At 38.1% G+C, this 27,889-nt stretch overlaps 1 long non-coding RNA gene and 1 pseudogene across 1 annotated transcript; both read left to right on the top strand.

The window, feature by feature from the left end:
- Positions 1–1,514: 1,514 nt before the first annotated feature.
- LOC131221566 (uncharacterized) lies at positions 1,515–3,383 on the top strand. The gene is made up of 3 exons (XR_009159420.1): positions 1,515–1,950; positions 2,122–2,267; positions 2,538–3,383. It is a non-coding gene; the product is annotated as an uncharacterized LOC131221566 (long non-coding RNA).
- Positions 3,384–4,821: 1,438 nt separating this feature from the next.
- Positions 4,822–26,362, top strand: LOC131220187 (G-type lectin S-receptor-like serine/threonine-protein kinase B120; annotated as a pseudogene).
- The last annotated feature ends 1,527 nt before the right edge of the window (positions 26,363–27,889 follow it).

The following is a 27,889-nucleotide window of genomic DNA, read 5'->3' as shown; positions in this document are numbered from 1 at the left end:
CTAAGAAAGATTTGATTCACAACTTAGAAAATTAAACAATATTTTTGTGAATTCAAATTCCTCATGTTTGAAGTAACCTTGGATTCAAGCATGGCTTAAACTGAAATTCATTCAATGCAAAAGAAAAGAAGAAGAAGAAGAAGAAACTTTCTCTACATTCTTCATTTCATTTTTCTGATATTCAATTGTAGTAAACTGAAATTCCTGCAGATTTGTAGACTTGATGCAAGGATCAGGCACAACCTTGCTGCCATGCAGCAGTTGGAACATGAGCTTGGGGCCATGTCTTCCTTTGATTATAGGCAAGTTTTTATCAACTCAGTCTAGTCAAACTTTAGAACTGAAAGGCTACATCTTGCCTTGAGTCTTAGTTTCCAACATTAAAAACTACTGCATTAGTTGTATGTCTTTGAATCAAAGTTGGGTTTGGGCTGAATCATTTCATGCATTCAAAATGCAGCATCTTCCCTTAGTGTTCCATTCCCGGTTATTATTGTTTATGTTTTAAATGTGGAATCCTCTAAACCTTAGTGTGTGTGGGTTTTTCAGTGAGTTATTCCTAATGTAAGTGTGAAATTTTTATAATTTCCTTTAATTCATGAATCAGGATTGGATTGGAATTGTATGGCAGTGATGTATGTCTCTGGTTTCTTTTTATTTAAGTTTAGGTCATGGTGATTATTAATTTCCATTTTGGCATGAGAAGGGTGCCTGAGCTAAATTTATACAAGTTTATGTGAGAGAACAGTGATATCAAAAGCTGAGTATTCTTATATGGATGTGATTTGCTAAAGACTATCTATCAACGAATAAATATAATATGTTTGCATTTACTTCCTGTTGTGTTTCTACTCATGACATTATTTCTTGTTTTGTGGAATGATTTATATATTTCTAAAATGGATCAAAGAACTTGGTGTTTTTGCCATTCATATGCACAAGCTTTATCACTGTTGATCTGATTCAAGAATAATTTCCATGTATTTCACCTTTGCTTCCTCTTCTTGTAAGCAAACACACATATAAGCTATAATCTGTATTCTTTTTGAATCTTATCACTCCTTTACAGAAAATACTCTCATGATGTCAATTTCCAGCATCTAATGTTGTGGTAATGCTTTGTTTTACCTTCCTATAAATGCAAAACACCATTAATTTCTGCTTCCTTGCAGATTTCTACTTACTTGTCTTCAGTCATGAGTTTCCTTTCCAAGTTCATCCATTGGCTCATATGCATACAACATTTATTTTGCTAGCAATGTGGATTCTAAAAGGATGAATTTGTCTCTCACTATTCAGTTTTCTATATTATGAACAGTTTTGTACAAATAATGTCATGGTTTCAGTTCAATAGGCTTGCTATTGTTTTTGTTGCAACTACATCATTTGGTTTCTAAGAAAATTATAGTCCAGTAATTGTGATTAGTGCATCATAGAGGACTCAAATTTGCTTTTTTATTTTATTTTTCCTTAGGTGCTTGACAAACAAGATCGTGAAACTCTGCATATCCTAGCCAAGTGGCACAAGGCTTAGCAACTGCAATGGTTCTTGCCACTGCAGCAGTGAATGGATTGGCATTAATCATGTATTTTATTTTATGTGAGAGCAAAGATTTTCTTAGGTTCATGCATCGGATAGGTGCAGCTGTAGGAAGGAGTTGGAATGTTATAACATAACCTTGGCCATTGTTTGTCTGGGCTATGTGAAACTGAGATTTTGAATTAGTCAGCGTGGCTCCTGGGACTGGGAGTAGCATTTGCAAGGAAGTCCTTGAATCCCAAGCTGCAAATAATGAGTTATCCATTGCAAGTGATGAATTGGACAAATTCGAGCTAACTAAGCCTACTATTGCTCCTAGCATTAAAGGAGGTGTATCTTCCACTACTGGTGTGAATGAGCTTCTTAAGTGCCCTATCTGTACAAACTCAATGTACCCTTCCATACACCAGGTTGAACTCTGCTCCTTCTAACTTCATTCACAGTCCTTCTAACTTATGCAAGTCAAGAAGTTACTTCTTATTTAGTTTGGTTATTAAACTTACATAAGTTTTTCTTAAGAAAAAGTAAGTTACTTCTTTTGCTTTTCAACTTCCAAAAGCAACTTATTTCCTTTATTTCAGTCTTTGGGGCCTTTGGCAACCTGCAAGGGAGTGGTAGTTTCTCTGCATTTGGTGGTAGCAATGCCATGAGAATCGAAAACCATCCAACCTTTTCACGTAGATGAGAAGATAGAAAGTCTCCAACAAGATTTGCAGTTGAAAACCAGGTAACCAGTTGAATACCAATGCTTATTTTCTCATGACTAATAACATTAGTTCTATATCAAATGAAAATCCCCTGTTCTCTATTGCGTTATTCAATCCTCTAGACTAACACCTTATGTCGAGAATTCAGCATTAGATCATGACAGTGGAGTTTACAGATTTTAAATAGTTCCATGCAAGATGAAATGGGAAAACAGTTGAATGGTCTGATTGGTAGGTCATGTATTGAATGGATCCTTGTAATTCTAACTAGTTGTGATGCTTGTGTATAGGTCCGCACCATGAGAGTAGAGAAGCGCCTAAATGAGATAGCTTGGATATCAAATATATTCATCAAGGTAGGCCCCACGGTGTGGGCCGCATCATCTTGGGTGAGTTTGGGGTCTCACCTAATCCACTCCTATCCAGCGGCCTAGTTAGTTAAATATGAAGTTTGAAGGCTGAATTTGAAATTTGAATATGAAGTCTTGAACACTTGTTTGGTAATTGTTATTGAAGTTTGAATATTAAATACTGAATCTGAAATTACCTTTGTTAACAAATTAGTTAAAATGTCTAAAATTTGTTAATTTAATACATTTGGCCAGTGGCTGGCTTGCAAATTTGTGGTCCAACCTTCTTAACTAACTGTGTGCTCTGTCATGCTGAAGGCGTCATTCACCCCTTAAAGAAAAAAACGAGAGAATATGTTTGAAAGGTAAAACCATGAATCTTCAATGATATTGGGAAATTAGTCTGCAGTGAGTCTCTGGGTCAGAGGGCTGCTTCTAAGGTTCCTATTCTGTTTCCTGATTTCATCTCAGCCTAGAAGTTTCATGAGAAAATTCTAAACCAATTACCCATTGCCTCTTTTCTAGATATTCTTCTGGAATTCCTTAGATTCACACTTTTTTCTAAATACACCAAGATATTTATGCAATTTGTATTTGGAAATCTAGGATCAACTTGGTATAGGTCTTGCTTTAGGTTTATGATAATCTATATATAGCTTAAGGTATGCATTTTGTTTGTGGCTATGCCTAGTTTCAATTTGTTGTTGGTGTTGACAACGGATATGATGAAGCCACAAAAGTAATGTCATGCGAGGAGATTATTTTAGGAGAGAAACAACCATTGAACATGAAACAACAGCTGAGAGTTAGGAAACAACTACAACAAATTTTTTTTTTTTTTGCCTTTTTTCCATTTAGAGCTGATTCAAACAATCTGCTTCATTTACTTCTTTCTTTTGCTCTATATGGGAATCGTGGTGTCTTTGGAGTTATTAGGTGGGATAATTGAACTATACTCTATTTTCAAGTTTACCCATCCTGTTTGGTGGACCTTGAAAGGGACTACTTAGCCTTAAGCAAGCAATATCCAAAATTATCAATATGCTCGGAATTCACCGAGGTATGACTTTTCTTATTTCAGTTGTTGCTCGCAAGTCACAGCTATCTTACTTGTCTTGAATCTAGGCTGAAGTGTGTACTCAGTATGTATTGTAATGGATCTTCTCAATTTTCGTTAGATTGTTCTGCACTTGCCAAAGGGAAACCTGAATCTGTCATTACACACTCCTGTCAGGTATCTTCTCTTTTTAGAAAAAATGCCTTGTTTCAAGATTACCATGGACTCAAAACTTTTAGACAGGTGGCTTTTTTTTTTTAATGTTCCACACTTTGAATTTATTTCTATAAAAGCACCCATCTCTGATGTCCATTTTTTCTTTTGATGTTCGTTCTTTTTAAATAAGCCATGGTTGTTTGTACAATTCAGGACCTGACTCTCATATGAATAGTTCAGTGCATTCCCAACCAACATCAAGGAGCTCCATGCTCATCAAGAAACTAGGATGTATTTCTTGTGGTTATTTCATTTTATTGTGCTAACTTAAATTTGACTTATCCATAGTTTTCTACATTAATTTTGGTCGATTTGTAATTATCGATGTCATTTTCTATGGCCTAAATTATCATATTTCAACTGGAGTAGAGTTTTTGGTGGATCTGATGCACGCTTACCCATCGATGTCCCACCACTTCCACCTTCATCTTTGTGATTTTTTGTATTTATTTATGATTTATTTTATATATGAATGTTAAACTTATATTTGTGCGTGGATGAATGTGACGTGGATAAGATTATTTGTGTATGTATAGGTGTGGTTTGTGTTTGGATAGATGTAGTTTATGTTTGAATGGATGTGAATGTGAATATAATGAAATATATTGTAACAGGTGTTTATCAGGAATATTTGCCTGAAAAAAAAGAGACTTTTACCTACGAAATTTTTCATAGGTAAAAGGTTCATTCACATTTTTTTTTTCCTACGAATAATTTCGTAGGAAAAAGTTTCGTCAACATTTGTACCTACAACCAATTTCGTAGGTACAAGTTTTAACATAGATTGTACCTACGAAACATTTCGTAGGTAAAAGTTTTAACACCGTTTTTACCTACGAAGTATTTCGTAGGTAAAAGGACCACGCGGTTTTACAAAACATTTGGTCTTAACGAAGTTTTTAGCTACAGAAATGGTCACGGGCAAAAGTTGTAACACAGTTTTTACCTGCGATGACTTTCGTAGGTAAAAGTCTTATTACTTTTGTGAAAAGTTTTTAGCTACGAATCTATACGTAGGTAAAAGTCTTATCAACGTTTTCTATTTTCATAGGTAAAAGTCTTATCAACGTTTTTATTTTCATAGGTAAAAGTCTTACCATTGCCAACAATGACATTTTTCGTTGGTAAAAGCCTTTAGCCAAGTGAATTACATTTGGCCCGTACCTGTTGAAAGATTCAATAATTAGAACAGTCAATATGAAGGGACCTACCATTGATGCGCACTGTATAGAAAGCATATGACCTGAAAACAGACAGGCATAAGAATGATCTGGATCATCTGAGTATATAGCCATGAGGCCCATAGGCTAAACAAGGAACCTCACACCATTTTATTAGGACTAGTATTACAGTGTCACATATTTCTTTTCAACCAGAGAAAAAAGGACATCAAGCATTATTCCATCATTTGGGGCCTCCGGTGGGTCCAGAAATGATGGACGCATGTATGGATTGCGAGCAAACTTGAGAATTGCCGTTGATTGACTTAGCTATAATACAAGCTGTTACGAGTAACTTCTCTGATGAAAATAAGCTTGGAGAAGGTGGATTTGGCCCTGTGTATAAGGTAATAGCACTTCTCTAATGGACCATCTAATTAGAAATAATTAGTCTATAAATATTTGAAGCAATAAAGTTTAAATTCTTTTCATATGTATCAACGATCTGTACTTCAAATTGTAATTATGTTAATGTAATTGCAAGTTATGTACTACTACCTCATTATGAGTGGTCGGAAAATTCATTGAGTTTGTTCTGACATCTTGAATAAACTGAATTTTGCAATTCAATTTGCTTGGCCATCCAAAAAAAGCCTTACTAGGATTAGTTGACTAGGCCTTAATCAGAACAGGATGCATTTTATTTTTCCAATTAAGTAATCATTGCATGGAAAATCTTTTTCAGGGAATATTACCTAATGGGAAGGAAATAGCAGTTAAAAGGTTATCAAGGAGTTCAGGGCAAGGTTTGGAGGAATTCAAGAATGAAGTGACGCTGATTGCCAAACTCCAACACAGAAACCTTGTGAGGCTCTTGTATTGCGGTATGGAGAGAGGAGAGAAACTGCTCATATATGAATACATGCCAAATACCAGCCTTGATGTCTTCATCTTTGGCTTGGACTCTTTCTCTCTTCTTCAATTTTTGAATTTCACCACACACGCAAATACACGTGCACACACACAACATGTGTTATGGAAAATGTTTTGGTTAAAAAGATATTTAAATATAAATAAATTATATATAAATATATAAGTCTTTGTGAAAAAGTTGGTTTTTTACCTTCGGGAATGGTCCCATATCAGAAAGGATAAAAAAGAAAAAAAATCATCTTGATAAGTAGGGCATTGAGTACCTTAATATTTGATTGGTGCAATAAAGGTGTACCAAGACTTCACACTGGAACACATGCGCACGCACGAGTACGGTCACAGTCTTGGTGCGAGGGTATGGGCATGTGAGGCAGTGTGGCTGTAGAGGCTCTGGCGGCGCACTTCGCACATGCGCATCGTGCTGCGGATGGGTCGCTTTCTCGCGACCTTACGTGAACCAGCTTGAGTCATATGTGGGTCACAGTGTGATAGTGGCCAAAAGAGATAGGTTATATGGCTGGGTTCGTTGTTGAGGAGTGTTGTGGGTAAGAGGTCTAAGATATAACTCTCTGCCTTATATAGGAGTTGCGTAGTCATTTAAGAGGCCTGATGTAACTGCTCATGTAGTTATTAACCAGACCATGCAGAAATTGTTGCATGTGGCTAGCCTAATAGTTAGAAACAACTAGCCACTATGTCTCAACGGCTAGCATGCAGCTGGTCTCCCACATGTAAAACGGTCAGAAATTACTAAAAAATGGCTAGTTTATCAACAATAGTCAGAAACAATATAGTGTGTTTATGACCCTGGACCAAAATGTCCAGCCACCCTTGGCTACATAAATAGAGTTTGGATGGTTCATTCCATAATCTCAAGCAAATCAATTCATTCTCTCATCCGAATCGACAATCTTTACCTGTTCTCTGATCGAGCCAGTAGGTTCAATGTGAACTTGAGACTGCCAGGACCACTAGTGCACACGAACTAGACCAATGTAGTGTTTTAATCCAACAACGCTACTCTTCAATTCTCTCTTTTTTCATTTGGGAATTTTTCTTTTAATTTTCATCTGTCAGTAAAATTGTTTCTACAAAGTTCTGCTAGTGGTTCTTTCGTGCTTGCTAAACGCAGAACCACACACAGGCTCGTCGTATCCTGTAAGCTATTTGCTTGCAACCTCTCAGTAGTATTAATTACTTTGAGAAGGGGCAAATAATGCTTTAAGGCAGCGTGATCACACATGCTTCAATCTGTCATTATAATTTTTGGTTTTTATTTTCCTTCTATTTTATAGTAATTATAGATCTGTAATTTGAGATTTACAAATATCAGCAACATACACATAAAACAAACATTCATATGAGTGTGCCATTGTATCCGCGCGCACAAGCACCATAATAAAGTGAATTCACTTTGCATTGTAAGAGACATGGCCTAAACATGATTTGAATTTCACTCAACTTGCAGTCCCTGAACTCAATTGGCATATCATTCCAGACCCAAACAAGCGTTCTCTGTAAAGCTGGGAAAAACACCAAAATATTGTATGTGGAATTGCAAAGGGCCTTGTTTATCTTCATGAAGACTCGCGACTCAGAATCATTCATCGAGACACGAAAGCTAGCAATGTTTTGAGGGACCATGAGATGAACCCAAAGATTTCTGACTTCGGCATGGCCAGGTTTTTGGGTGGAAATCAAAGTCAAATCAATACCAACAAAGTTGTTGGAACATAGTAAGTTGGCATGCAATTTTCTACTTTGGCAAATACATATATTTCCCCTCAATCCCTGCCCAACAAGACTCGCCACTCATATGAGAATGTGGCACACTTGATTTGAATTTGAAGACGCTCATCAAGGTAGCCCACCATCCCAAGATCAAAACAATCCAACAAACAGGGTGACCTGTGTCTACTAAAGAAATGGAAAGTTAAAAATGCGGTCCATTAGTCCAGATTCAACATAAACGGATGGCACAACAGGTGATCCAACCCATTAGATTTCCTGGTCAATGTATTGAAATGGTGAGACTCACCGATGAGTGACTACACATGTTTGCCACATAGTCGGATGTGAGTGGGCCAAAGCTCCTGTTGGCATTTCTATTTCCTAGTCTTGTAATGCTGCTAATCCATGTTTCCATCACGGTCATTCACAACAGTGGTTACATGGCACCAGAGTATGCAATGGGTGGTTTATTCTCTGTGAAATCTGATGTATACAGCTTTGGAGTTCTACTGCTAGAGATCGTGAGCGGAAAAAAGGAACAACAGTCTCCATCTCCCCCGACATGCTCACAGCCTCCTAGTTTACGTAAGAGTCTTTATTAGTCAAATTAAATCCACCTTCTCACTATTATATTCTTACATTGAATGTGATATCATAGGCATGGGGATTATGGTGTGAAGGGAAAGCTTTGAAGTTGATTGATCCTTTGTTAGCAGAGTCATGCCCGATAAGTGAATTATTTTGACGGATCCATATTGGGCTGCTGTGTGTTCAAGAAGATGCAGCAGATCGGCCCACCATATCCTCAGTCATTGTCATGCTTGGAAGCGAATCTATGCATGACACTTTCGCAACCTACACAGCCAGGATTTTTCGTTGCGAGGGCTGTCACTGAATCGGATAAATCCTCTGTAAGTGCTAAAATCTGTTCTAACAATGAGCTAACTATCTCTACTCTTGAACCCCGGTGAGTGGGCCCACCTGGGGGGTTAGCCTCATTCTTTGGTGGGGGTTGAATGAAAAGGAATGTTATGGCCTTGGTTCCACCCCAGCTTGTCAAAAATCGATATTGTGTGTGGACGTGGGGGTTGATGGACTTGAAAATTTTGGGCATATGCTTCTTGAAGTTATATAGGGCTATCAACAGGTACCAAAATCAGCCGTACCTAAGTTAACGGACTTGATTTAAATGGATCTAGATTCATTTGGACCCATTTTGAGTTTGGGTCAGGTTCAGATCTAGCATCAGGTAGGTTTAGAAATCAGGTTATGTTGTGCCTAATCAGGTACTTGTTATTTACTTCATTAATGTTCAATACTAACATCATTTCCATCAATAAAAGATAATAGGGATGCTCTTTCTAAGTCATACTGTGCATTTTAATTCAGCGTTGGCCGACGTCTTGTGAGTGGAAACATGATGGATGATAATCTCAACTCAACAGGCCTATTCCCTAAAACAATGGTCTTCGTTCCCTTTTTTTTTTTTTTTTCCTTGTTTGGGAGAAAGGTGGTAGCAAACTGTGAGATCTGACCCTAGTTTTCATGTGTGCATTCATGTATGTGAGTATGCATTCTGTCCATTTTGGTCCCGCAATCTTACCGGTCAAATTCCGGCGACCTGCGACTCTCGGATTGTGTTTGTCGTCATCCTTGAGTCCGGTTATTTAGACCCGACTCAGATCGACCATAGAGCTATGTCATCTCGATTGTATTGTCGTTGCAGTTCCAATGACGTGTCTTGTGCATCCATCCGACCTACGGATCAAAAGTTATGAGTATTTCATCATATGGCCAACTTTTTGTACATGGGCCATCTCCATGGCACAATTTCTCATGCACACCACACACACACTACACAATTGCATGGATTGAACACCACCCACTCTAAACACCACCAAGCCTTGTCTAAGCCTAACAACTTTGTTATTTTCACCATAGGTTATGATTACTTTCTCTAACCAAGGAGGGAGAGCAATGATGACTCTCCTACAAACCCTCTCTCTCTCTCTCTCTCTCTCTCTCTCTCTCTCTCTCTCTCTCTCTCTCCCCTCTTATTTCTCTCATTCCACCTCTCCTCCATATTCCAGCAACTCCAACCCATTTTCTCTCAAAAACCTCCCAATCTAACCTTTGAAAAGTGATCTTAACCATAGATTTATAACCCTTGGAGCTTAAGGAGCTTGGAGATAGGAAAAATCCTTGAAGATCCATTAAGGTGGGTGATGCATTGGAATTCTTTCCTTCTTTCTTCTTTTTGCATATTCTTCTTTACACACTTGGGAGTTTGTAGGACCCACCAATCAATGGTGGAGGTCCTACATAGCTCCATGAAGTGAGACCGAGGCCCGCTACATGTATGTACATTTCCATGGTGAGCCATTCTCCATGGACCCACCATGATAAATTTTCTCTTTAAATCTAGATTATTTGGGTCATTTAGACCTGAGGTGCATGGTGGGGATGGTATCCCTACCTCAGAATTTCATACATTTGTATAGATTATATGCATGTATGATTCATGTAAGATGTAGGTGTGATTGTAATGGTAGAGGATTCATAGTGTCGGAATCCTCTAAGGCCGTTGATCTCTCTCCCTCCCTCTCTGTTCCTTCTATCTCTTTTCCCTATTTTGCTTCTGATGTTGGTGACCCACTAATGTGACAAAAAAAAAAAAAAAAAAAGAAGTCCCAAACCCATCAGATTTTGGGATGCCCCAGGCCCACCAGGCTGGACGTCCATATGCATGTATGATGCATGGGTTGGATGGCCCCATAAGGCATGATTTCTTGGAGATTCTTGGATGGATTTGGGTCTGAAATTTTTGTGGTCCATCTAGGTGGACCCCACTTGATGTATCTGACCATTTATCCTGCTGGATATTTTTCCATGGGCTGGAAATAGACAGTATATGCTGTTGTCTAAATCTCAGGCCCATTTGCTGCATGGTTTTTGGGCACTGTTTTAGGCCCATTTGTGGGGTTTTTTATTCCTGATTTCTTTAGGATTTTTCTAAGACATGGACCCTACCTTGATGTAGGATGGGCCCCACATCACTTAACCCTTGATTGAGGCCTATGGGAAGGGCCAAAGTAGGCTGGATGTCCAGAAATTTCTGGACAGTCCAACAATGTTACATGTTGGAGAGGAGCCTATTGTATCTTGAATTAGGGAAGTGGGCCGCTCCAGTGGTCCCCACTTGTTGTACATACATGGGAGTACCAAACCCCCCTATTTTCCCAATGATTTGAGAGACCTATGCCCACCCCATGAGGTGCCAATCATGGGGACAACAACGTTGTGCAGTAGCAGATCTTTTTTTTTTGGAAAAACATTGTTGTCCAGAATTTGTATCAATTAAATAAAATACTTTTACCACTTCAAAATTCTAAAATTTTGCAGGTGGATGTCCTATCTATATTAGGACACACCTACAAAATTTTAGGGCCAATAGACACCTGTACACACTATGACAATAGCTGAACCGGTCAATTATATTGTGGTGTCCAGATCAGGAAGAATCTCAGGACAAATTGCTTTCTTAAAATGAATTAAAATATTTTTAGTTGTCCAAAAATTTTAAAATTTTGCAGAGAGGTGGCCCACTCATGTTAGGACCTACCAACATATTTTTGAGGCCAATGGAACCCTGTGCACACCGTGACAAGGGCTGGATAGGCCCACCACGTTGGGACGTCCAGGTCAGTTCGATTTTCTGGACAGACTGATTTCTATAAATTAATTAAAATACTTTTAATTATTCAAAAATTATGAAATTTTATGGAGGTATGGCCCACCCATGTACATTTTACACTGCAAAATTTTAAACCCAAAAAACATTTAAGCTAATTATGGCGCAGCCGGGAGTGTCCCACTAGGCCGGGATGCCCAAGTTGGGCCGTCCAGCCTGCTTCGTGGGCCCATCTTGATGTGTTATATATCCCACCATCCATCCATGTGGGGTCTTTAGGGGATTGATCATCCTCTTTTTTTTTTTTTTTTTTAGTATTCAATTGGGGCCCATTGGGTGGATTTTTGGGCTAGATATCCCAGGCCCATAGAGCTGCCTACACATTGGACATTCCTGCCTTTGGCTACTGTTGGGCCTGGATTCCAACAACTTGGCCCACTTAATATATGTGTTGCATATCCTCTCTCATTGGTGGGGCCCACAGTGATGTGTGTGTGCCATCAGAGATTAAATATACTAATAAAGACATTTATTGTTGGACTCCAACAAACCCAGAAATTTGGGTGGGCTGAAATTTGGCAATGGGCCCAATGTTGCCATCCATATATGAATTGGGGTAGCATGGCCCACCAGATGTGAAGAGGACTTAGATCAGTTATCTTACCCTTTCTCTATAGCATTTTGGCATGTGATTAGGTCCCAGTTGAGGCCCACCCAAGTTGAGTTTTATTGGAATGTTGCGTGTGATTAGTTAACTAATTCCTTAGGCCTTGTGGACTAGATTCTTTTAGTAGGCCCATTAACCTTTGGGCATATACTCTCCTATCTATTATGATGGATTTAAGGGCTATAATATGCAAGTAGTTGGGCCCTTGGCGGCCTACTAAGTTAACCCTGTACTTGGGCCAAAAAGTGGGGCCCAACTCACTTGTGTAAAGTATGAGATTTGCCTATAAGGATGAACTATTGGGTTGCCCATGAAGCCCACCACAATATATGGATTTATGACCTTTACGGTTGGGCCCAAACCTTACTTGAGGGCCCACCATTTTGCCTATGAATTGGGCTTGTGTATAGCCCATTAGGACATGCATTGCTTGGGCCTTAGACCTTGCTTTATTTGCGTAGTGGGCTACCTTGTGGGACCCAGTTGAGGTTGAATGTCTTCTTGGGTGATCAGAAGGTGGGCCCATGGGTTTCTCTATGGATGGTTTAAGGCCCACTATAGACCCTGGGCCGTTTATTTGAGGCTAAATATGGATGTATGTGGAGCCTACCTTAACGTATGTTGGTCCAGGCCATTCAAGCCTTGGATCGCCCGATCATGGAAGCTCTCTCTGCCTTAGGTTGCTGCTGGACTCACAATCCAGTAGCAGGTCCACTTGATCTTTTCATGATATATACATACTCTCCATCTGGTGAGGTCTCCCAGTGAGTATAGTTAGCCTTCATGAGATTATTTCCACATAGTTAACTAATTTCTGGACCTTAACAAGTCCAGGATGTCAAACGGGCCAAAAGTTTATCAAAGGGCCTTAGATGTAAAATTTTATGGTTAAAACTTTATTTGGCTGTGAGGCCCACCATATTGAGAACTTGTGTACGTGTTACATGCTTATATTTTCTTATAATCTTTGGGCTTAATTAGTGCATTCTTTTGGGTCACCTTTAGTGATCACATGAGGACCCCATCTTAGATCAGATTTTTCGGGCATCTCATGGGCCCAGAGTGGGTTGGGATGTCTTGGCTTGGCCCAACCATATATTGGGCCGACTTCCACCATTTTGATGGACTTGTGGGTTGAGATAAGGATAGTATTGAGCCCTTGGTTGCCTACTTAAATCGTTAGTTAGTGGGCTGATATAGTTGGGCCCATTTCAACCAAACTTAAACTTATTTTTTTAGGTCGTATATTATGCTCGCGGGCTGCCCACCAAATCCAAATTAATACATGTATTCTATGGCCATTGGGAATTGAGCCTTGGGCCTTAATTCCCCTCTTGGAGCCCATGTTGTTTGTAAGTGCTATGGTCTCATGCTCCTCTGATTGTCAAATTTTGTTGTGCCAAAACCTCTATCTGTGTCTCGTGTTTGTATGTTGATATGTATATGATCAAGACACAACATCATTATGGTTCCAGACATGTATGGTGCTCTGCTTCAAGAAATGTAAAGTCATGTACTTTAAGCATCTATATTCAGAGCTACATCGATAAGGAGAGTACATTTCAAAACTCAAGTACATTTTAAGACTCAAGTACAACTCAAGATGAAATTTAAGTTCAATCTTTCGAAGATCTTAAGATCAAGCTACATCAAGATAAAGATCTCAAGCTTCATAAGGTTCAAAGGTCAACCTACATCTGAAAAGATGGAGTTCAATGTTCATACTTCATGTCCCAAGTATGATAGACCTTAGATTGACCTTAGGGTAGGTCATTTTATATACATAATTCAAAATGAATCTATTTATATGAATTGGTCTGTCCTAAGACTAGTCCTAGACCTTGTTTGACTAGTCCTAGCACTGGTACGACCAGTCCTAAAAATTTCACGACCAGTCCTAAGTTGTTGAAGTTTTTTAGAATTTTTTTGGTTACTTTACGACCAATCCTGGAGACTGTTCGACCGGTCGTAGGGAGGTCACGACTCGACCTTCGAACAGTCCTAGAACTACGACTCAATCTCCAGCAACCAAACCTGGTTGTCTACGACCAGTCCTGGGTCTGCTACGACTGGTCGTAGGTGGTCTAAGACCAGTCGTAGAAATCCTAAGACTAGTCGTAGAACAGTTTTTAAGATTGCGCTAAAAAATTTCAAAATGTTGTTGGTTCTACGATCAGTCAAAGGGTTCCTAAGACCAGTTGTAGACGTGATCTTTTCATCTATAAATTGAACACGAATTTCAGATTTTTTCATTAATTAATTTCAAGAAAATTCAAGCCTCAACTCTAAGATAAGTTTGTTCTTTTTAAGCTATGCTGTGTATATTTAATATTCTTTTTGTTAGCTTTTCTTATTTGATTTTATTCCTATATTCCAATCTTATTTGAAAAGAGGAATTGTTGTATTCCTTCTTCTTGGAATCAAAATCAAATAAAGTTATGCCCATTTGATTTAATTTAAAATCAATTAGAACTTAGAACCATTGTAAAGTGAGTATTGGACATTGAACGTTGATTCGAACATCTACTCCGATTAGTTCTACCAGACTACTACAAAAAGGAGAAATCCAGGTATTTTACGTTTATGTAAAATTTCTATTCTTTTGGTTTTTGTTTGAAATTCATCAGAAAAATCTCACTGTGTGGTTATCTGAGGAGAGCTAGAAAACTCAGACAGTGTGGGTTTTTGGATTATGTAAGCCTAAGTTAAAAAGACACAAGTGTGAAGGTTTTAAGTGAACCTGTGAAACCTATTTTGTTAATGAACGCTAATATCCCCTGTGTGAGGATATTAGGAGTGAAGTAGCATTCTGTGTGGCTGTTGTTGAATAGTTGTTGTACACACAGGCGAACCACTATAATTCTTTGTCTTGTAGTTTGAATGCTTGCTAAAGTTTTATATCTTTTATCATTCAAATTTGTGGAATGTATGTGTGGATGTGAATGTTGTAATACTTACATTTCAAAGCATAGTGGGAATGTTGTAATAATTTAGATTTAAATCCCTGCAATTTATTTCAATTCCTTGCTATTTATTTATTCCTCTCTGGTTTGAGTTTTTGATACAAAGGACGTTCTAGAAATAAGGTTGTCCTGCCATAAACCCTTGGGTTTTATGGTGTAAGGTTGTCTTTAGAACTGAATTCGTATCAATCTCTCAATTCTTGTTTATTGAGGTTGCTTTTATTTCAGCATTGTGAATTGATTTATTTTATTTGGCTATCATATTCTTTTATTCCGCTGTTAAAGTTTTATTTTGGCACCGTCCTATTCACATCCCCCCCTAGGATGTATAGCTAGGCCATTTCAAGTGGCATCAGAGCCTAATAGCTCGATCTTATTGCTTTTTATTTGGATTTATTTCTTGAGCTAACGATCTAAGCTATTCAAAAGATGTTAAATTTTAATAGCCTATCAGTCACTAGGCCTCCACCCTTTGATGGCTCCAACTATGCCTATTGGAAAGCTAAGATGAGGATCTTCCTCAAATCAATGGATGAGAGTGTGTGGCAAGCCACATCGATTGAATGGAACCCACCTACCACTAAAGTGACTGGTATCGATGGTTCAAAATCAATGAGAGCAGCACTGTATTTCTCATGGACCACTCTTCAGAAAAATGAGAGTAGTGCTAATGCAAAAGCACTAAATGCAATCACTTGCGCATTATCACCGGATGAGTTCAAAAGAATTATATTCTGTGACACTGCAAAGTAAGCTTGGGATATTTTAGAAATGACACACGAGGGTACATCAATTGTAAAAAAATCTAAGGTCCAACTCCTTACAACCAAATTTGAAGAAATTCATATGGAGGAAAATGAAATGTTTGTGGACTTTTTCATAAGATTAAATGACATTGTAAACTCAATGTGGGGTCTTGGCGATAAAATCCTAGAAAGTAAAGTGTGTGCAAAGATACTACGCTCACTTCCTAAACGGTTCAACTCTAAGGTAACCGCGATCCAGGAACTTCGTGATACGGATAATATGAGGGTAGAAGAACTAGTTGGTTCTTTACAAACCTATGAGTAAAACTTTAAAGCTCCTAAAGGTAAATCTATCGCTCTTAAATCTTCTAAAGAAAACTCTGATTTAGAAAATTCTGAAGATGATATGGCTCTTTTAGCTAAACAGTTTTATAAGATTTTTAAGAGTAAAAAGAGGGTTGATTGTCAAAAATCAAATGATAAGAAAAGATTAAAACCTAAATCTAACTTGGAAGTCTTTGAAAGATAGTCAATGTTACAACTGCCAAGAATATGGGCATTTAGCAAACAAATGTCCTAAAAAAGACAAACCCAAAAAGAAGGGTATGTTGGCTACTTGGGATGAATCATCTGATTCCGAAGCTTCTTCTGAATCAGAAGATTCTGAAACCGAGTCGGCAATGAAGTTAAAGCCATTATGACTCTAGCCAAATTCACTTTTTCAGATTATGATGATTCAACTAGCGAAGAAAATCTGAATAGTGATTATGAAAATGAAGATGATCTTCAAGACGCTTACAATGCCTTATATAAGGAAAGTTGTAAAATTGCTGTCAAACTTAAACTTCAAAAAGAAAAGTTTTTTAAACTCAAAGAATGTTTTGAATCTCTTATTTAAAAAAATTTCTAAATTTCAGATTGTTTTGAAAAATCAAAATGCGATTTAGAAATCAAAACCTCCCTAATTGAAATTCTGAAATCTAAAAATGAGAAACTTAAAAATGAAGTATCTTCTCTTCTGAGTTTAAAGGATACATGAAGGTATGCCCAAGGAGATCTAAAGTTAGAAAAATTTTTATCCGAATCTAGAAAATGTGGTGACAGATCCGGGTTGGGCTACGATAAAAATGTTCCTCCTAAACAAAAGTATACTTCTCCTAAGTTTGTGAAAGGAGAGTTCTCTAAATCAAAAGGGAAAAATACTAGTTAAGGTTTTTCTAAAAATACAAAAGCTTTTCAAAAACCTAAAAGCAGTTATGTCAACTTCAAAAATCAGAACAGAAACCCACTAGCTGAAAAGATAGTTGATTTACTCAAGGAGCTCTTAAAATCTAACTCAGGATGTCATTCTTATAACAACAGACAGAAGAAGACTAACTATACTCCTAAAACCAAAACAGTTCTGAAATGGGTTCCTAAGGTTGCCTGCTTGGTTGCCCACACCGCTTTCAAAGCTACAAGTCATTCAAAGTGGTACCTAAATAGTGGATGCTCTAAGCATATGACAGGCGACAAAGCTTTATTCACCGATCTTAAAGATATGACTGATGGGTCAGTTACTTTTGGTGATGGAAGTAATTGCAAGATAATTAGCCAAGGTACGGTTCAACTTTATAATATTTCCTTATTTAAGAACGTTTTATATGTTGAGGGGCTAAAACAAAACCTATTAAGCATATCCCAAATATGCGATAACAACCATAGTGTGAAAATTTTCAATCAAGGTTGTGAAATCATAAACAAAATGGGTTCTGTAATATTAACTGGTTGCAGAACTTCTGAAAACTGCTATATTGTAAGCGATGGTAGCTCATCTAATCAACAATGCTGCATGGTCCATACCAATGAGACAGAATTATGGCATAAACGCCTTGGACATGTACACTACCGTAATTTGTACAGATTGAATAAAGGAGAACTAATTAGAGGTCTACCAAAGTTGCAAAGAGTAGACAAAATAAGTAGTGAATGCCAGTATGGTAAACAAACAGGGAGCTCTCATAAAAAGGTGAACTCCAATGCCACATTAAGACCACTCAAGCTACTCTACATAGATCTTATAGGATCTATAAGGACGGAGAGTCGAGGTGGCAAAAAATACATCCTGGTAATTGTAGATGATTTTACCAGATTCACTTTGGTGACTTTCTTAAGAGATAAATCAAAAACCCTTGATGAAGTGAAAAGGATTATCAAACGGATCCAGACTGAAAAAAGTTCTCAAGTTTGTAAGATCCGTAGTGATCATGGATCTGAGTTCGAGAATAGCAGTTTTGAGAAATTCTGTAGTGATCAGGGCATATCGCATGAATTCTCTATGCCCAAAACACCACAACAAAATGAAATTGTGGAGAGGAAAAATAGAGTGCTTCAAGAAATGGAAAACGTAATGTTAAATAGTATGAAGCTTCCTAGAAATCTTTGAGTTGAAGCAGTGAATACTGCCTGTTATATTATTAACCGGGTTTATACTTGTAAATCTAATAATAAAATAGCTTATGAACTTTGGTTTGATAAGAAGCCTACTATCAAATACTTCCAAGTTTTTGGCAGTAAGTACTATATTTTACATGACCGTGAAAATTTGGAAAAGTTTGACACTAAGAGTGATGAAGGGATCTTTTTAGGATATTCTTTAAACAGTCGTGCATATCGTGTACTGAACAACAGGACCGGTGTGATTTAAGAGTCCATTAATGTGGTCATTGATGATCAATTGAATACACCAGCCCCGAGTTCAGATAATGATGAAGTTCATTTAATTGACAAACAAGATACTTTATTAAATAAAGAAAACTCTGAACTGAGGACTGTCAAAGATCATCCAACCACTCAAATTCTTGGAAACCCTCTCACTGATGTGCGCACTCGTAGACAATTAGAAGACATGTAATTACGTGTGCTTTACTTCCCAGATAGAACCGGTGAATATAAAAGAAGCTCTTTGTGACGAAAACTGGATAGTTGCCATGCAGGAAGAACTTAATCAATTTGTTCGTAATGATGTCTAGTATCTTGTTCCTAGACCTAAAGATAAACACATTATCGGAACAAAATGGATTTTCAAAAATAAGTTTGATGAACTTGGAAATATAATTCGAAATAAGGCAAGATTGGTTGTACAAGGGTACACTCAAATTGAAGACATCGATTACGATGATACCTTTGCCCCAATTGCTCGCCTTGAATCAATCAGACTTTTTATATCCATTGCATGCTATAGAAAATTTAAGATTTATCAAATGGATCTAAAGAATACTTTTTTGAATGGCGATTTACATGAGGAGGTATATGTTGAACAACCTACAGGGTTTGAAGACCCTAAGTTTACTGATCATGTATACCATCTTAAAAAGGCTCTCTATGGTTTAAAACAAGCTACTAGAGCATGGTATGAGAAATTGACTAAGTTTTTACTCAGTCATAATTTTTAAATGGGCAGTGTAGATAAGACACCTTTTGTTAAGAAAAATAATAATGATGTTTTAATGGTTCAGATCTATGTTGATGATATTATTTATGGATCAACTTGTACTAACATGACTATTGAGTTTGCAGATTTAATGAAATCTAAGTTCGAGATGAGCATGGTTGGGGAATTGCATTATTTCCTAGGGTTGCAAGAAAAACAACAACCTGATGGAATTTTTATTTCTCAAACTAAGTATGCTTTGAACTTGATTAAAAGGTTTGGATTTGAGAATGGTAAGAATTTTGATACTCCCATGAGTGCATCTTTAAGACTCTCAAAAGACTCTACAGGTAAAGATGTAGATCCTAAATTGTATCATAGCATGATTGGCAGTTTGCTTTATTTAGCTGCTAGTAGACCTGATATAGCTTTCAGTGTTTGTATTTGTACTAGATATCAGTCTAATCCTAAAGAATCTCATTTAACTACTATTAAGAGGATTATTAGATATGTTGCAAGTTCTGTGCATTTGGGTCTTTGGTATTCATTTGATACTAGTGTCCAATTGGCTGGGTATTCAGATGCTGATTGGGCTGGTAATATTGATGATAGAAAATCAACCAGTGGTGGTTATTTTTATATTGAAAATTGTTTGGTTTCTTGGTTTAGTAAGAAGCAAAGTTTTATATCGCTCTCAACTGCTGAGGCTGAATACATTGCAGCTGGAAATGCATGTACTCAGCTTGTTTGGATGAAACATATGTTAAGCGATTATGGAATTACACAGGACTCAATGGTTTTATAATGCGATAATTCTAGTGCGATAAATATTTCTAAAAACCCAACCCAGCATTCACGTACCAAGCACATTGACATTAGGTATCATTACATTCGTGAATTAGTAGAAGAAAAAATAATATCTTTGGAATATATTCCTACTGAGACTCAACTTGTGGATATTTGTACTAAACCGCTTGACAAAGGTAGGTTTAATAAATTAAAGTTTGATCTTGGTATGTGCAATTTAAATTAAATATTCTTGCATTATTGTATCATATTATATATATGTTTATTTATCCTTTTGGTTGGATTTTAAAATTAGTTGTAAAATTCAATTTTTGGCCGGTACTCGACCAGTCGTGAGTATACACGACCAGTCTTGGTATGAACGGTTGTGTATATCCACGACCAGTCATGGAACTCGTGAAATCTCTTTAAATTGGGGAAAAGCTTCTTCTTCTTCATTTCCATTTCACTTTTCAACGAGCCTAAGCCCGACCGGTCGAACCCACCATCATTTTCTTTCAAGGTTAGTGGTTCTTTTGTATTTTTCTTGTAGAATCTTGCTTATTGTATCTCATTTTTCACTCTCGTGCACTTTATTTGGTCTTTCAGTATAAGATTGGGGTTCTTCTTTTCAAAATCTGATTTATCAAAACCCATTCCATATTTTTTGAATCTAGTTGTTTTCTTGTATCTGGTATTGCAAATGGATCCCAAAGGGAAAAAGAAATCTTCCCGTGGTCCATCTTCTTCTAGATCAACTCCTATCACACAACGCCATCTTCGGTCTCCCGAAAATGATACATCCGATATATGGGATTTGCGTATGCGCAATGTCATCGTTGAGCGTCCAGTTGATCTTAACCACATTGCTCAATTTGGTATCTTACCTCTACTCCAATCTGTAGGTTGAGATAACATCTTACATTGGGGTGGGCCTACATACCAGTCTATTGCTCAATCCATGTTAGCATGCATCTTTGATTTTCATGTGAGAATTTAACGTTTAAAATTGATACTAGAGAAGGTCTATTTGAAGTAGATCGACATTTAATAGCTGGTCTCATGGAAATCCCTATTAATGATGAGGGTATTCCCATTCATACATTATCTGAAAAACCCTCTGAATCAGAAAAATAGATGCTCACTAGAGATTTGTAATATGGAAGTGTAAAGGACCCATAATGGAAATGCGCTCCCCTTAAAGTATTTATTACCCAGATACAGGGTTCTTCATAGAATCTTTATCTTAAATTTGTATCCGCGGTCTGGCAACAAAACAGAACTAACTGCCTTTATGGTTCGTGTTTTGCATTGTGTCATTACTAGTGTAAAGATCTGTCTACCTTCTTTAATTTGTCATTCCATCATTCAGTTTCGAATCCATCCTGGTCATAGTGATCTTCCATTTGCCTATCTTATGACTGTTTTAGCCACTCACATACTCGTGGCTATGCTCGTTGGAGAGGCCCCTATTCATCATCTTATTTTTAACAATACAAATATTAACAAGATGAAATTGGGATTGGCTCCTTGCCAAGTGGATGTTGGTGGTAGTGGTACTGAAGCTGGGAATGAAGCGGAAGATGCCGATAATCTTCCTGATGATGTTGGTATGAATGATATTTTCGATGAACTTGATTCAGATTCTGGAAATGATCCTGACTATGAGCCATCTGAGTTTGATACTCGTCTTCGTGCTCTAGAGGAGAAGGTAGAGAATATGAATGTTGCCCATGATCTTTAGTTTAAATATATGTGCAAGTATCTTAGGCGCTTGAACAAGGGGATGCATAAACTTGATCTTTCCATTCCTACTCCATCTTCAGGATCTGATTGAATGATTTTAATTCTTGGTCTCTATTAACTTTCATACTTATGTTAGATTGTACACTTTAGTTGGTTTGCTGACTTTTTAGTTAAACTGGTAAATGGATTGTGAACTTTTACTTGCTCATATATTGTCAATTAAATCCATCTATTACTCCATCTTTTAATCATTTACATTATTTCTTCCTTTGTCATTTTGTGACAAAAAGGGGGAGAAGGCTTTTGGAAGCTCTTTTGGAAGCTTTTGGTTTGATTGCTTATGGATATGAGTAGTACTATAATATGTGTAGCAATCATTATATTTTTCATATTTGTGCTGCTACTCAGGGGGAGTAAGTATAGATGAATGTTGTGTGCTTGCTAGTTTATGACAACTGGTGCATGATTCTTTATTATGCATGTGGTGCTTCTCGTATTTTTATATGAGTGTGTTTTGTCACAAATTTAACAAAGGGGGAGATTGTAAGTGCTATGGTCTCATGCTCCTTTGATTATTAAATTTTGTTGTACCAAAACCTCTATCTGTGTCATGTATTTGTATGTTGATATGTATATGATCAAGACACTGCATCACAATGGTTCAAGACATGTACAGTGCTTGCTTCAAGAAATGTAAAGTCATGTACTTTAAACATCTATGTTCAGAGCTACATTGATAAGAAGAGTACATTTCAAAACTCAAGTACCTTTCAAGACTCAAGTACAACTCAAGATAAAGTTTAAGTTCAAGCTTTCGAAGATCTCAAGATCAGGTTACATCAAGATAAAGATCTCAAGCTTCATAAGGTTCAAAGGTCAACCTACATCTGAAAGGATGAAGTTCAATGTTCATACTTCATGTCCCAGGTATGATAAACCTTAGATTGACCTTAGGGTAGGTCATTTTGTATACATAATTCAAAATGAATCTATTTATATGAATTGGTCTGTTCTAAGACTAGTCCTGGATCTTGTTCGACTAGTCCTAGCACTGGTTCGACCAATCCAAGAAATTTCACGACCAGTCATAAGTTGTTGAAGATTTTTGAAATTTTTTTGGTTACTCTATGACCAGTCCTGGAGACTGTTCGACCAATCGTTGGGAGGTCATGACTCGACCTTCGACCAGTCTTAGAACTACGACTCAAACTCCAGCAATCAAACCTGGTTGTCTATGACCAGTCGTGGGTTTGCTACGACCGGTCGTAGGTGGTCTAAGATCAGTCGTAGAAATCCTAAGACTAGTCGTAGAACGGTTTTTAAGATCGCGTTCAAAAATTTCAAAATGTCGTTGGTTCTACGACCAGTCGAAGGGTTCCTAAAACCAGTCGTAGACGTGAACTTTTCATTTATAAATTAAATACGAATTTCAGAGTTTTTCATCGATTAATTTCAAGAAAATTCAAGCCTCCACTCTGAGATAAGTCTGTTCATTTTAAGCTACACTGTGCATATTTAATATTCTTTTTGTTAGCTTTTCTTATTTGATTTTATTCCTATATTCCAATCTTATTTGAAAAGAGGTATTGCTGTATTCCTTCTTCTTGGAATCAAAATCAAATAGAGCTATGCCCATTTGATTTAATTTAAAATCAATTAGAACTTAGAACCATTGTAAAGTAAGTATTGGACATTGAACGTTGATTCGAACATCTACTCCGATTGGTTCTACCAGGCTACTACAAAAAGGGAGAATTCAAGTATTTTACGTTTATGTAAAATTTCTATTTTTTTGGGTTTTGTTTGATTTTCACTAGATAAATCTCATTGTGTGGTTATCTGAGGAGAGCCAAAAAACTCAGACAGTGTGGGTTTTTGGATTGTGTAAGCCCAAGTTAAAAGGACACAATTGTGAAGGTTTTAGGTGAACCTGTGAAATATATTTTGTTAGTGAACGCTAATATCCCGTGTGTGAGGATATTAGGAGTGGAGTAGCATTCTGTGTGGCTGTTGTTGAATAGTTGGTGTACACACAGGCAAACCACTATAATTCTTTGTCTTGTGGTTTGAATGCTTGCTTAAGTTTTATATCTTTTATCATTCAGATTTGTGAAATGTATGTGTGGATGTGAGTGTTGTAATATTTACATTTCAAAGCATAGTGGGAATGTTGTAATAATTTAGATTTAAATTCCTGCAATTCATTTCAATTCCTTGCTATTTATTTATTCCTATCCGTTTTGAGTTTTTGATACAAAGGACGTTCTGGAAATAAGGTTGTCCTACCATAAACCCTTGGTTTTTATGGTGTATGGTTGTCCTTAGAACTGAATTCGTATCAACCTCTCAATTCTTGTTTATTGAAGTTGCTTTTATTTCGCCATTGTAAATTGATTTATTTTATTTGGCTATCATATTCTTTTATTCTGCTATTAACGTTTTATTTTAGCATCGTCCTATTTACCTCCCCTTCTCTAGGACGTATAGCTAGGCCATTTCATTGTTAAAAGTGGTATTATATCTTTTTATGGCCTATTATAAGGAATATATGTATGTGGTTATCTTTATTTTTATCTTAAAAGTAGGCCTTGGGCCTTCTATCCATATAGTTCATGGTTGATATGCCTTTTTAGGTAATAGTGGTTAAATGTTCCCATTATGGACCCCTCTAGGCCCGGTTGTATTTAAGAGTGATTAGATAATCATCTTAGACTCTTGCTAGGCTCATTTCTATATTACTTAGACCCGCAGCTTGTATACTTAGCCTCATGGGGTACCCCAGGTAAATGGGCCCCCACTAGAAGTTGGATTCCTTAAGGATATTGTCTAAGTACTTAGTCTTGGTTCCTTCTTGGATAGGAGGATTGTAATATACATTGTATATCGCCATATAATGTGATTAAATTCATCCTCATGACCTATGTATATCATTGTATGCTTGGTTGACATTGTGTGTGTGTGGTCATATTGTGTCATTGAGCATTACATCTTACCTTCTCCGAGGGACGCAATTTTTCCTCTTGAGCATGTTGGATGCTTGGAATTGATGCATGGTTAATTATGTGATTCATCCATCTGGTATTGCATAACATATGAGCATTATTGCCCTTGCTTCATCAGGGCTGTAGCCTCCACAGATACATCATATATGGCCATGTTTGGACACCAAAAATATTACTTGAGCATACCAGGTGCATAGGATGCCCATGGTTGAAATTCTCAAAACTTTTATGGTAGCAAAGATCTGCTCTAACGTTGTGACTGGGTGGAATATATGAGCACACGAGGGCCTTATACCGTTAGACTACGACTCCCACTGTCATGTAGTCGGTTGGATAGGGGTGTAGCCTTACTCGCCTAATGTAAGGAGGCATTGCTAGGCTGAGTCTGACCAGCTCATGAATGAGTCGGCTATCGTCAGGCCTTGTTGGTGATTGGTTGTCCACAGGCGGGTAGTGAGGTGTCTTACGCTTGTTTGACTATGTGGGGTCTATAGAGCGACAGTCATCCAGCAGTGTAATGAACCCCGGTGATTTCCTTATGATGGAAATGTACTTAATATGTGGATTGAATATGAGCACTGACATTACTTCATATTGCATTTGCATCGGCTGTGTAAGCCTCATCTTGTATAGTATTCATGTTAAGCCTTAGCATGACGCCCAGTACTCATTGCATTATATAGCCTTGGTATGGCTTCCTACATTATTATACTACCTTGGTATAGCTTCTTGCGTTCATGACAGCTCTGGTAAGGCTGGCGATGTTGGCTTTGATCATGTTTCCTTCTTGTATCCCCTATTATTCTTCTGTGCACTATTATCACACACCTTCACCACCCTCTAAGCTTCTATAAACTTATGCACGATTGATGCGTGCAGGAGATCCTAGGCAGGCATTGTAGTGGCAGAGCATGAAGTACAGTTGAGCTTGAGGACCTAAGTGTTGTAAACTTTCCCTTCCTTTTTCTATCATCTTATGTATGTACTTTTGGACCTTTTAGATATTTGTAAAAGTTCAAATTTATAGTGGATTTTGTGATATGTGCCTTGTTATTCTCAGATATACTTGATGTGATCTTGGATATGCTCGTATTGGTAATGATTATATTATCATGAAAATCCTCCTTATAGGATCCCAGGATCGGAACCTTCTTCAGGAGTTGAGAACGGGGTACTATGGAGGCTGTTGCAGCCAGAACCGGCTATCGGGTTCCTTGTGAACCCAGTTACCAAGTCTGGGGTGTGACATGAGTTGGTATTAGAATATAGCAAGTAATTTTAGAATTACTTGGGATAGTATCACATATCTGCTGCGAGCTTAGGACAAGTAGTGTCCCGAGTGCGTTTCCCTTGTTCCGTTTGAGCCTTCAAGGATTCTAATTCCTATGTGTCCATCACCTTTGTTCTTTCTGTAGACCTTGTCATCTAGTCTAGGTGCCCATGATTGTGACGCCCATGGCCGTGGTGCCCATGGACATGGTTCTCATTCTACTCCAAAGATCCGAGTGACTTTTGCTTCACCATTTGAGATTCATGTTTCCCCTTTGGACCCTGTCGTACCTATTCTTGGGGCTCCCGTCGTACCTGTGCCTTCGTCAGAGGCCAGTGCTACCCCCGCTTATTTGACAATTCCTATTGGAGCTGAGCATCTCTAACAGTTGATACAGGTCGTCACTGATGTTCTTCAGACCCGTTGACTTATTCCTAAGGTGCCTGGATAAGCAGAGGAGGAGCGTGCAAGCCCCCTTTTTCGAGATTCGACTTCGCAGCGAGCCCCGATGACGGTGTATTTACTTTAGGGAGAAGGCCGAAAGAGGAAGGCGCATTCTAGTGGCTACTATCAGCGTCAGTATCGTCGACGTATGAGACGTTTAGGGTTTCGACTACTAGCGGCACAACTAGTGCCATCTTCTACCCAGTTAGCTTTATCATCGTCGCAGTCAACAGTCCCTTCTTTTAGACCATTCACCAGAGTTTGCTTCGATTGTGGTCAGACGGGACACCGTAGGAGCGAGTGTCCCCATCAACAGGATGGACCTTCACAACGACCGCAGTAGCAACAGAGACTGCAGATACAGAGGAGACAAACACCTCCCCAGCCACCTCAGCCTTGATTTTGGGCGACTCAGCAGGACCCTTGGTTATTAGGGGAGTCGTTATGGGTATTTTCCTTATCTCCGTATGTAAGTCTTGTGTTTTGATGCATCGCGCCCTTTTGTATCCAAGGGATTTTGTTCACTCAGATTGCTATTACAGTCTGCCATAAGGGATTGTCAGTATTGACATTTTTGGGAAGATTGCTGTGTTCGGTCAATGATATTATCGTGTTCCGTTTTAGTTTGTGAGATGTTTTTGCCCGCTGAATAGTTTTGTATTACCAATGTTGAGCTTGTTGGCTTGCTTTGTTGTCAAGGCAGCATTTTTGGCAGGGGATGAAGCACCAGATTGCTAGTTTTGTGGCCGAGTGTGACATATGCCAGCGTGTCAAGGCTGATCACTAGAGACCCTCGGGTACCTTGTAGCCATTGATCGTTCCAGAATGAAAGTTGGAGCACGTATCGATGGACTTCATCGCAGGGTTGTCGAGGACTCAACGCAGTCACGATACCATTTAGGTTATCGTCGTTTGTCTGACGAAGTCAGCTCGTTTCATCCCAATACGTGCTTCCTGGTCTATGGACCAGCTTGCAAAGGTGTTCATTAAGGAGATAGTGAGACTGCACGACATCCTAGTTTCGATCATTTCAGACCAAGACTCCAGATTTACGTCTCAGTTTTGAAGGAGTTTCTAGTAGGCGCTGGGGGTCACTCTGTGTCTCATCACCGCTTATCATCTGCAGACGGATAGGAAAACTGAAAGGGTCAACTAGATCCTTGAGGATATGATCAGAGCTTGTGTGATCAACTTTGCGGGTAGTTGAGATGAGTATATGTGCCTCGCCGAGTTCGCATATAACCACAGTTATCAGACGACTGTCGTCATGACTCCTTCTGAGGTACTTTATGGTAGACCGTGCAGATCTTCTAGTTGTTGGACCGAGGTAGGAGAGCGTCGTCTCTTAGGTCCCGAGCTTATGATGAAGATGTCAGAGGCTATTAATGTTATTAGGTAGAAGATGCGCACAGCTCAGAGCCGGTAGAAGAGTTTTGCTGATCGTTGGCGTTAACCCCTCGAGTTCGCA

Source organism: Magnolia sinica, chromosome 12, assembly GCF_029962835.1.
Source record: "Magnolia sinica isolate HGM2019 chromosome 12, MsV1, whole genome shotgun sequence".
Lineage (NCBI taxonomy): Eukaryota > Viridiplantae > Streptophyta > Magnoliopsida > Magnoliales > Magnoliaceae > Magnolia > Magnolia sinica.
Note: the sequence above shows the minus strand (reverse complement) of the source record. Positions and strands in the feature narration are given on the sequence as shown.